The 11,416-nt window shown below is 37.7% G+C and overlaps 1 non-coding gene across 1 annotated transcript; it reads left to right on the forward strand.

Annotated features, from left to right (window-relative positions):
- Window positions 1-9,482: 9,482 nt before the first annotated feature.
- TRNAW-CCA (transfer RNA tryptophan (anticodon CCA)) lies at window positions 9,483-9,554 on the forward strand. The gene has a single exon. It is a non-coding gene; the product is annotated as a tRNA-Trp (tRNA).
- The last annotated feature ends 1,862 nt before the right edge of the window (window positions 9,555-11,416 follow it).

Here is an 11,416-nt window from a genome sequence, read left to right on the forward strand (position 1 = left end):
TGCTTTATCGTAAGAATGCTAAATTTACGTTCTAGAAATATACCATATTCGACAAAATTGGAGAGGCGTTGACTCTATGGCTGAATACTCTTACCACACTTAGAGTTGTGCAAGTAGTTGTATATTAGACAGGATTTCTCGAGGCGAGAGGTTCAATCATTTCATTAGCTGAACGTCTACATAATGCCCCACAAGCCGCCGCAAGAACGTGTGGAAGGGGGGGGGGGATAGTATGGTCTCTGCCCATAAAAAAGAATAAAATCACATACAAAATAAAAAAAATTGTGCAAATCGACTTCCACAGAGGCGTACATATTTATGCAAATACCTTTTTAAATTTCACGCATGCAAACTCATATATAATAAACTAAATGGCACATGGACATACGAATATACCTTGTTTACTTCTACATTTAAAAAATATCCCAAAATCCGTCGTAAGGGCGTGTGGCGGGGGGTGTTAAGTCACTGGAAAAGAGATCAAAATAACCTGCAAAATCAACATAGTGAATCTAACCACACCCATAGTGGCGTATTGATTTGTGCAAAACCTTTTTAACATACTCACATGCAAAAACATTGACAGCAATCAACAAACACCTGTACCTTAGAATGTAGAAAAAATTTATCCAAAGCGTGCAAACAAGGATTTTAAAAATAAGGAGGCGAAATGACACAACCACATGGGCATGTCACATGCAATGGCCTGAGTTCCCAAGGTCTCTAATAAGGACAGGCAACATCTAATAAGGACATACAACATCTAATAAGGACATGCAACATAGAATGGTCTCCGCACAACCCCAATCATGTCACCTCTACACATCATAATCAGCATTATCCTAAGACGGTTGTAACAAGAAAGATTGAAATCAACCTTCACCGACGGTCAAAACGACCATGAAGAGCTCAATATGCGAGAGGAAATGAAGAATGAATATTTCCTAGGAATAAAAACCGGTCCCAAGCGGTGGACACACAAGTGACATTCGACTGACTTCCGGCCTCTTTGTTTCTTCGCCCGAGACAACCAAGGGCATCTTTCGGGAACCTCACTTCGTACTATACTATATATGAAAGACCGTTTACTTTACTTCTCCCCCAAAACTGATACCCCCATTTAATTGAGTTGTTAAAAAATCAACGGTGACGTGAGAACTTCAACATTTTACTCAGCAACTGGTGATTTCAGTTAGGCCGTTGCCTCGAAGCCGATAAGTTTTCGGCATCCTCTCTTTCAGCTGTCCACTTAAATCCTATGCTATATTTCTAACTTCAATGTCATTATTTTATGCGTGTGCATTAAGTGATGGTTCTCCGTGAGGATGTTCTGTTTCTGCTTCATTCGGTGATTTTGCTTTCATCGCTGGCAGAATTTTAGTGTTTCTCCAAAGCTCCGGTGTTCTCCACCGAATTCCCGATGCATTTTCGCGTCAGCTATCCCTATTATGTGAGTTTTGTTCACCGTAAGAGTGAAGCCAGTGATGAAGGAAAAACCTTTAAGTTTCCTATCCTGTGGCATCTTGAAGAAGAAAAGCAATTACGGAGGGATAAGGATATTTTCATCTCCATGATTTATTGCTCTGGTCGGGTAAAATTCCGGGTAAGTTTTATTTCTTCTGTATGCTCGTTGTAAAACGTGGAAATCAGTTTCTGCCGGATATTCTCTAGGACCAGGGTACTGTAACCGCATCGCGTAAGCCAAAGCCAAAACTGGTGTTTGAGTTATTCATTCGTTTCACCGACACCTTCTGTAAGGGTTTGTTATAGTAATCATACTTCGCAGTATTGGCTGATCTTAGACCAAGTCTCTTGGTATCTCTTGGATTGTCGCAAGAGGAGAGTAACCGTAATATTATTGCTTGTTCGCTCATACTTTGTTTTCAACTGCTGACGTCATAAGGTTTACTTTGGGTGATTTTAAGTTTGGCAAACAATATTACTAACTCTTTTACAGCTATGTTAGCGAACTCAGGCAATGATTATTTAAATATTGTTATTTGAATATCCTTAATTTTTTAATCCGATTAAACCCAAAGGAGTTTGAAATATGCTACATTCCTCGGTATTATTATGGACTTAAGTAATTTTACGCCGTGGGATTGAAATCCGATTTTGTCGACAACTGCTGCTGCTCTATATTTTCGTTGTAAAAGTTTTTGATTAGCAATGGTTGATATTATGTAATTAAAAACCTACACGAAAGAGTCCGAACAATTGAAGCGTATCCGATGAGTAGTTTGAGGCCCCGATTACATCTACATCCTCATCTACTCAATACCCCGCAAACCCCTGCTAGGGCGTGTGGTGGGGGGTGCTAGGACATAAACCGTAAAACAGAATAAAATCGTAAGCAAAACCAACAGAAAACATGATAATGCACACCTACACACCCTTATTTATCCATGAAAAACTTATATTAACTGAAGTTCGTAAAAATAAATATACTAGCAACTCATATACACAGGCATTGACTTCGAGTTTTTACTATTATGGTCCTTAATTGTTCGAGGAAAGAACAATTATTTATATCTATCTGTACTCTATCTCCCTTACCCTGTCTGATTCTTCATCTACATAATACCCAGCAAGCCACCGAGAAGATGTGTGGCAGGAGGTTATTAGAGAGACCTCTCTTTCTTTTTTTCAATATTTACCCAGTGACTGTGATTTTCAAAGTGACATTGATTCGGTAGGACTGTGTGAACTGTAATTCAATGATACGAGTAGGCTAGGAACACAATTAGTCAAATAATTCTTTGGTAATTGTGCCAATTAATTCTCTTAAGATATGGATTAGCCGAGAGACTTATCCTGCAAATCCCTCTCAGGGATCATGTCCTTTGTTCAAGCTTCTAATATTCTTGCTTTAGCATATGGAAGTGTTATAAACTGAGTTGTTATTTTGTGGTGTAATTTCACCATTGACTACTAGGATACTATAGTTATTTACACACTGCCTACAAAAAATATGATCTTTTATGTAAATTGAATGACAAATTAGGCGTTAGTATATTTTGCATTTTTTCTTGCGATTTTAGTCCTGCTAATACTATATACATCGTTTAAAAAATATTGCTATAGTGGTGACTTTTACATTTGGGTGGTTTATACAACTCTATATCACGGAGTTCCAACGCGCTCTGCTCCCTTTCCCTTATACCCATTCGTGAAGGTTAATAAAAGTTGCATTTCTTACTCCAACCTTTTAGATTTGATTTTGATATAGGTAAATTTTAGTTGGGATTTGATGAAACGTACGGAGGAAACTTATGAGATAGATTCATAGTATTTCAAATGGTTATTATTTATAAACGATTTTATTGACTACAAAGATGGACACACAAAAAATCTCGGGTTATTTTATGAAGTTACCTGTACTTCACTGAATACATGCATTGGAAATAGGAAAAACGTAGAATCTTTAGAATTTTGATTGTAATACTGTGTAAATATTCCAAAAATAGGGAAATTTTTTTAATTATATCCATGCGTAATTACTTTTTCAAATTTAAGCGTGTGTGAAAAGATAATGAAACTTCTCTGTTTGTAACCCTCAATTTAAGTATCAAGGTGATCTTTCCTTGTAATCTGTTAACATTGTTATTGACATCGATTCGCACTTGCATAATTTTTGAAAACATTACGTTTTATTTCACACACCCTTGTGGTGGCTCGCAGGGTACTGAATTAATCTGAAACTATGTTTATTTACTTGGGACTCCCTAAACTGTAAGAGATATTTAGCTGATTTCAATTCAATTCCGTCTTTCCTTTTGGCGAAAGGAAGTTTTAACGGAAAGTGGGAGGTGCTAGTTTTGAACAACGCCATGCAATTGGCTGACACTAGTTGCAACCACCTTTCACTTTTGGGGGCGGGTGTCTTTGGCGAATGCAATGGCCGCTGCAGCCGTTGCGGTGGTGCTCCGGGGATATAAATACAAGTGCCTCTTCGAATGTTTGCATTTTCTGCTTCGCTGTTGTGAGTTGTGGTGGTCCTGATACTTGATCCTTTGAGTGTGTCTTACGAATTAGTAATCCGCATTGCCCTGAGTGTATTCAGTGTGCATTCCTATTGCATACGACGATTCTGCTGCTTCGATCGGCGATGGATTCCTTCATCTCGCTGCTCTGCTTCATGGGAAGCCCGACGGACGATGACTCTCCCAGGTTCGACGTGCTGGGAAGTCTTCCTCCGGAGATGGCCGTCCACATATTGAGGTTCGTGATCTTTGAATTATAATAAATGCCTGTAATATTATTTTTTTTGCAAATTTTGAACGTATTATCGATGGTGATCACAATTGATTTGTAAATGGGACCTATATTTGGAAACTGGGCCGGATAGCATTTCAGTTAATTTCAAATTTTCATATAAATATTTTCATCTTTCTCCTCACCCATGATTGAATTCTTAATCTGTCTTACGAAGGAACCCAACGTATTTCTACCAGCAAAGATTAACAGAGGTCGGTGAACAAGATGGAGTTATCAACTATAACACATTGGTTTATCGTTTTTCGTCAAATTTTGAAACACCTCTATTGAGTTGTATTCAGGAATTCAGTAGACATAAGTTGCCATCACTTGTTTTAACAATTAAATATCCTCAGGTACACATTTTATGGGATAATAACCATTGTGCCATAGCTATAATTTTTATTGTAGCAATTTTTTCAAAAACCTTAGTAACCTAATTATCTTCGTGAGTTTTTGCAATTTTCCTCAAAGAATCACTTATGATTTAATTGACATTTTAGTAAATAGGACGCTTTCGAAAAAGGTTTTCGAAAAGACTTCTTTTGTCATCTAATAAACCTTTTTTAGAAATTCACGAATCATCTCTTTTTAATGCTTCCGGAATTCGCCGTAATCTTTTGGTTATTTAGGCTATGTACGTGATACTGTCCAATCCCAGTCTTGGACGTTGCCACATGTAATTAAGTTTTAGGAGAATAATTTCACAATCCATTCTGATTACTTATACATTTTTTTCACTTACTTGTAAATGATATAATTGAACCACATTCGAAACAATGTTATTTTATCTCATTGTTTAGGATGTTGGACCCTACCGCATTGCTGTCCAGTGCCCTCGTCAGCCAGACTTGGTTGTCCGTGGTTCACTCGGACTACGTGCTGAGGTCTCGCGTCCATCAACACCTTCGTCGCTTGAGGAAGGAGAGAGCCAAGCCGTTGAACATCAAGTTCCGAGGCCTCAGGAACCGTGGCCAGGCAGTTCGTGCCTTTTGTGCGACGAACGAGAGCTTTGAGATGAAGGCGATAACACCGGAGCCAGGTATTCCCTTCATTCTCACTTAGAAATAGAATTTCGGCGAGAATAGACTTAGACCACTGTTTGTCTTTCGTACGTAATAACTCATATTACTCTGTCATTGTAGATCTGGATCGTTTGGGATTTCTGCCTCCGGTTGTCATCACCAAGGGTGGGAATTCGTTCCTGAAGAAAACCATTCGAAATGCTAAAGCGGCTACTCGATCGGGTGAGGATTTAATATATAATTCCTTTTCTTCTCCTCTTTCCATAAGAATAGTCTTTACTTCTATCTGCTTTTGATATTTCTCTTTGTGTATATAGTATATATATGATCATTCAGAATTCATCATTGTACATCTCGACCGTGACAATATTTTGATTTTTGCAAACACTATGGTATTCATACTAATACTTTTTGTAATTTTCCTTAAAACTTCTTGTTCTTACTCTTTAAATTGATTATGAAAATTTTTCCCTGTCAGTGGTCATTTTATCATACTATGTGGTGGCAGAACCTTTATTAGTTTCCAAAAAATAGAATAAAGATAATTTTATTCAGCAACGTCCTCTTACTTCATTTGCATACCCATAGAATAAAAATTAAACTATCACCTAGAAACATCATTTGAATCATCATATAAGAGCCTCACTTGTCCTTGCTGGATGATTATTGACATTAACGCGCTATTCGCGTTGTATATGACTCAAATTAGTGAGAATGTGCTCTTATGATGGATCATCTTATGCTAAATTTTTTGCCATGCCCCATCTTTTAAATTTCTCTCTTCTGGGCTATTATTGTTACAATCAATTCATTTTGTCCAATTTCCTTTTTTTCTGTTTTCTCAATTCAATGCTTTGATTGCCATATATCATGTCTACCATCAATTTATTGGTTTCCCACGTATTTTATTGTTTTTCTTCGAATTCTTCTCTCGGCTGTTATAGCGATGGGAAAAGTTCTCAAGATGCCTGTTGGCAAAGCGGCGTCTTCCACCAGGTCTTCTTGTCAGTCCACCGGAAGTGTTAACCGCGGCAATTCACCTGCAAGACCAACCACGAAAAGGATGAGATTCTGACACTTATTGCCATATCGTGTACAGTGCGTGAAAAATGACTCCTATTGTAAAATTTGGGAAATAAATTTGTCAAAGGAAAATTCATCATTGTCTTTATTTATATTCCTGTCTTTTAATTTTTAATGCTTTTAAAAGATCTTTTTTTGCACATAATATGTTGCTGTTTGATTAATAGTAGATTATACAGTTAGATGGAGTGCAGTGTTTGAGATTTTTTCTGGAAAAAGGATTTCCTTTCACGATGGTGATTTGTGCGGTGCCTGAGTGCTCGTAGGTTCCTGAGTGCTCCATGAGGCCATAACATTTTTAGCCGAATGACCCGCTGGAAATCGATAGTTACGGTTTGCAAGTTTTGTTGGAATGGTGTGTATGGGTTAATTTTCTTTCACGGAAATTTCATTGGCACTCATGATTGATAACTCAAAATATCCAAACTATTTTTCATCCCATGGAATGCGAAAACCAACTTTAGATGATTCAGTCAGATATTTTGAAAGTATTTTATCAGCGTCATGCCTCTTTTTTAATAGGTAATGTAATAAATATTTTAAATTTTAAAGGCTTGGCCATTTCATGGGTTTCTCATGTTTTTTCCGTTTATTTCTTAGTATTTGCATTAATCTTCGGACATTTTTACATGGCTTCATTACCGCCTAGTGTTTTCTGTTTGCAGATTTTAATCTTATTGCTATTATTCTTAGTTTTAACTTCCGTATTCATGCAATTTTGTATTAATTTTTAATTTGCAAGTCCAATCTGGAGATGGGAGAGCAAATTCTAGTCTTTCGTGATTACCAATAAGGGTAAGGAGGACCTGAACTCAATATTGGTATTTTTCCGCCGTCATGTAATATCCTCTGCACCACCATGCACATTTCTTCAAGAATTTTAAGTGGATGTTTTTCCTGTTTCCTTCAGACATGCTTCCTTTCCCGTATCCTTTATCCATCACACCTTTTGCCACCCCCTGCCATATGCCTTTTTAATGGATTGCGGTTTATTTACGTAGATGTATACGTACATCTTCACCGAAAACATAGTTTTAAACAAGTGCTAATTTTACCCACTACAGAACTCCTCTGGTATATTAAATAGGAGATAAAAATGGACCCTTATACGATAAAAAATCGCCATACTAACTTGACAACACCCCGGCGCTGAGACAAGGGGCTGTTTGGTAAATTCAACCTAGCGATAAATCGTTTTGACTCCAAATCAATTTTAGAAGCATATCTGTGTCACATTTTGGTTTGTCGTAAGAGTTTTTAAGGAATCCGCCCACTCTTCATTGAGCCTTCTCAATTTCCCGGACAAAGTAATAGCTAGATGTTTAACTCCAGCTTTCCAAAATTATCAATGGTTTTACATAACGGTTATCAGCTCACTTGGTTTCCATTTCTACGGCTCACAAATTTTAGCATAGAAAATGTACCTATTTCATGTTATTATCCTAGTTGTTTGTTAGGTCACCCCGGGTGGAAAAATTTCGTTTGCTATGCAATACACTAGGTAATACTAATGAAATAATTGAGACGCAAGTAATACAACAAGCTAACGATACTCCATAATACCAATCGATACATTTAAGCACTCATTTAGAAAATAAGAGAAATAACTTTCTAAGCATGCGTAACGACTCAAAACCTTAAGGATGCCTGCAATTTGTATTCGCGACATTTAGTCAGGACTGTCATAAGTACTATTTGTGTGCGGGTAACCATACTAATTATATAGTGTAGGTCACATTGATAATTATAACTCACATTACCGATTGTTTCAATATGGATTCCATATTTAAAAATAAGAGTTAAGAAAGGAGCAGTTTGGAGATTCGACGCAAAAAGGGTTCGTGATTAGGTGGAATAACAGATTCCACTCATATCCTAATTAAGGGCGCCATGTTTCGCCGTAGGATTTTATCATTTCCGACTGTACTTCATGTCGCTCTCAAGGTGTTTTGTGCCCCTGCCCATGAAAAATGACTTCAAACCAACGACGTTAGACGTTGCTACGCCTGAATGACACCCTGCAAACCACCGCTGAAGTGTGATGCCGAAATTCTGTGGAAAGGTATAGTGTGTTAATCGTGATATCACATTTTCTCATGAGAGGGCAAGGCACACCGTTGATTCTGTCATACAGGTTTACTTACACAGCTCTTGCTTTAGTTACATTAGTCAAGTTACAAAGCAAAGCTCTTGCGAAGTTACATTTTTAGGGAGACCAAAGGCACACATCATTGCCGATGCTATTGAATTAAAAAATATCGCGCAGAAAAGAGTTCATTCACTTGGGAGCGCCTCCGTGATGAAACGGGAATTCCTTTTATAATCCCAGTTCGAATTGACGATAGAGCAATTCGCAATTGTAATATATCAGTTAACAATATGGAATGTTCCTAATATTCTGCATTATACCATCGTTAATTGTTAATTCTATCTTGATTGACATGGCGTATCATCGCAGCATTTTGTTAATAAGTGATAAACAATACTGCCATTTAGACTATTCACTTATTTATTATACCATGTATTGCCCATTTCAATGCCTAGGGTCACCGTCAGTTGAATATCCGAATTTAATTTCAATTTGAATCGTACATATCCAATAGGAGGGTAAACTTCGACAGCTTGAGGGTTGGCCCTTGCAGCTCCTCATAATTCTTGAGAACGAAATGAAGTCCGGCGGTTTCAGAGCGGGGCTGTAGGGCAGCTTACATTTAAAGCATTGCCTTTCTCATTAGGGTGCTTTTTCAGAAAAAAACGTTGTGGAACTGTTAAAAATGGCGTCAATCAGAATTAAATGCCATTTTATCCTTTTCTGGTGATAAAAGAGGGCACATTATATGTAGTTATATTAGCGCAGGTAAACACGGAGAGGAGTGTGTTTAATATTTTGTGTTTAATTGCAAATTGGTGGGGCAGCGGTAAAATAAAATCAAAAAGAACCTTAAAGGGTTCAAGTAAGTTTCCCCGTGTGCGTAGTGCTGCGCAGGCATTGCGTTAATTATGGCGTAATTCGTCGCGGAAGTTAAAATGCCTCATACTCCTTCATATTTTGTCGCCGCGGTTTTGCATGAGTGCCAATGCAAAATTGTATATGATAAAGTTTATACGGATCAGTCTGACTCCGTGGCGCAACGGTAGCGCGTCTGACTCCAGATCAGAAGGTTACGTGTTCAAATCACGTCGGGGTCAATGTTGTTTTTTAGAAAAATATTCCATGGCATGAATTTATTCGCGCGCGTGCCACGTGCAGTTTATAATAATATGACACCTTCATGAATTGTTGCGCCGGTTTATATTATTGTGTTTTCAGTAGTCAATTATATGGACAATACTTCGCAGATGCATTCCTTTTGCAGGAAAGGTATAAAGGGAGACAATATCAATGAATACTTGCAATTGTTCCGTGTCAATTTAATAATACTCCTTATTTTCATAATCTCAATCTGAATAACCTTTCTCTTGATTACCCTTGGTGAGAAGCGATTTTTTTCATTCTCAGAAAAGCCACAGTGCCAAATATAGGTGTGGTTTTTCATAATTCGGAACCTTCCCCCTTATCGACCCGCTTGACATTTTTTTTGGTTTCCTTACATTCCTTCCCTCCTCAGCCATCCAAGGACTGGTCAGCGTTACTTATCGCGAATCACCTTCCGTGTCCCCGATTGCACCGCAGATGCAGTGTTCCGTCACCTTCCCCACATCCCAGTCACCGTGTTTCCCATTTCATTATCATCGTGGAATTATTAGTTGGGGATTCGAAGTTCAAATTTTTCCCGAGTGCTCCGCAGTTTTCGCGTTGTCTTGAAGTGAAAACGTTGTCCGTCCTTAGCTTTCCAGTATGAACCATATCCTAATGATAATGTGTCGATTGCACGGGTATTTTAGTCCTTAGTACTTATACTCAGTGCGAAAATGACATTTCTTTCTAATTATAGATCTTGTAACCTCATGTGTTAAAAGGGCAGTGTCGGTCCAACTATATATCATGTGTTTCTAAAATGTATTTGTGATGGACATTATCGACAACCATTTCTGCAGAATTATTACATCGATTTCGCTGAGCTTTTGCTTCGTTTATCCACACTTCCGTAAGTATGATCCCGGTCAATACATTCCGGTACTTTCAGTGGGGTCGTTTTCTGTGTCTGTGTGTCACGGAAAAAGTCGTGGCTGAATTGTATCTTTGGGGTTTTTTAACGTTAGTGAACGAGGAATTGGTAATGTCGTTTCTCAGCCGTCGACACGTTCAGAAACTTGAGTACTAGACTCATATTGATTGATGTACACCGGAAGATCGTGAATTATTCTGCATTTGAGGTAATGAAGACTCCTACCTAGCATCATGTCGTAGAGAAGAAGTGTTCTTAGTGAATGTGTAGGGTCCCCGAAATGAGTAATGTTGGCTGTTTTTTGTTTTTTTATTTTTGTTTTATTTTTCACAAATAAAGCTCAGAGGCATTTTATTTGACTATTTCCCTGACGTATATCTGTTACCATTAGGGTTTATGGCATGGAGTGAATAGGGAACGATTTATTTTTCAAAGTAAATGTAGAAGGAGCAGGTGTCATTCATTCATCTATTGAGGTAATCATCACTTTTTCATCTCCTCCGTTTTCTATTGGTATATATAGTTGTAAGCGTCGAAAAGACTTCTCTAAAAAGGTTTTATTTAAAGGTTTAAAGTTTTAATACAGAGCGGGTATTATTTAACCAATTGCCCCTTTCCTGTGATAACATTTTGAAAGTAGTTTTCAAATGAATTATCGTTACTGATTTTTGTAAGTTAAGGATATAGGTTACCGATTAAATGCTCTTTTATGATTTATCTTTTGTGTATAATGGACCATTTTGTGGCTGTCTAAATTATTTAATAATTTAGCAAGTCCTTTTATACTTAGATTTTATTATTTTTTTAATGTTTCAGCAATGGAGAGTCTGCCTTCTAAGATAGAGGCTGCGGCTTTTATACCTTGCCAGTCTCCTGGAGGCAATTCCGCGAAGAAATTGAGATTTCGACTACAATGGAGCCCTTGCCTACGCAAAATGGCGT

Source organism: Hetaerina americana, unplaced genomic scaffold, assembly GCF_022747635.1.
Source record: "Hetaerina americana unplaced genomic scaffold, ioHetAmer1.1.p SCAF_5, whole genome shotgun sequence".
NCBI lineage: Eukaryota > Metazoa > Arthropoda > Insecta > Odonata > Calopterygidae > Hetaerina > Hetaerina americana.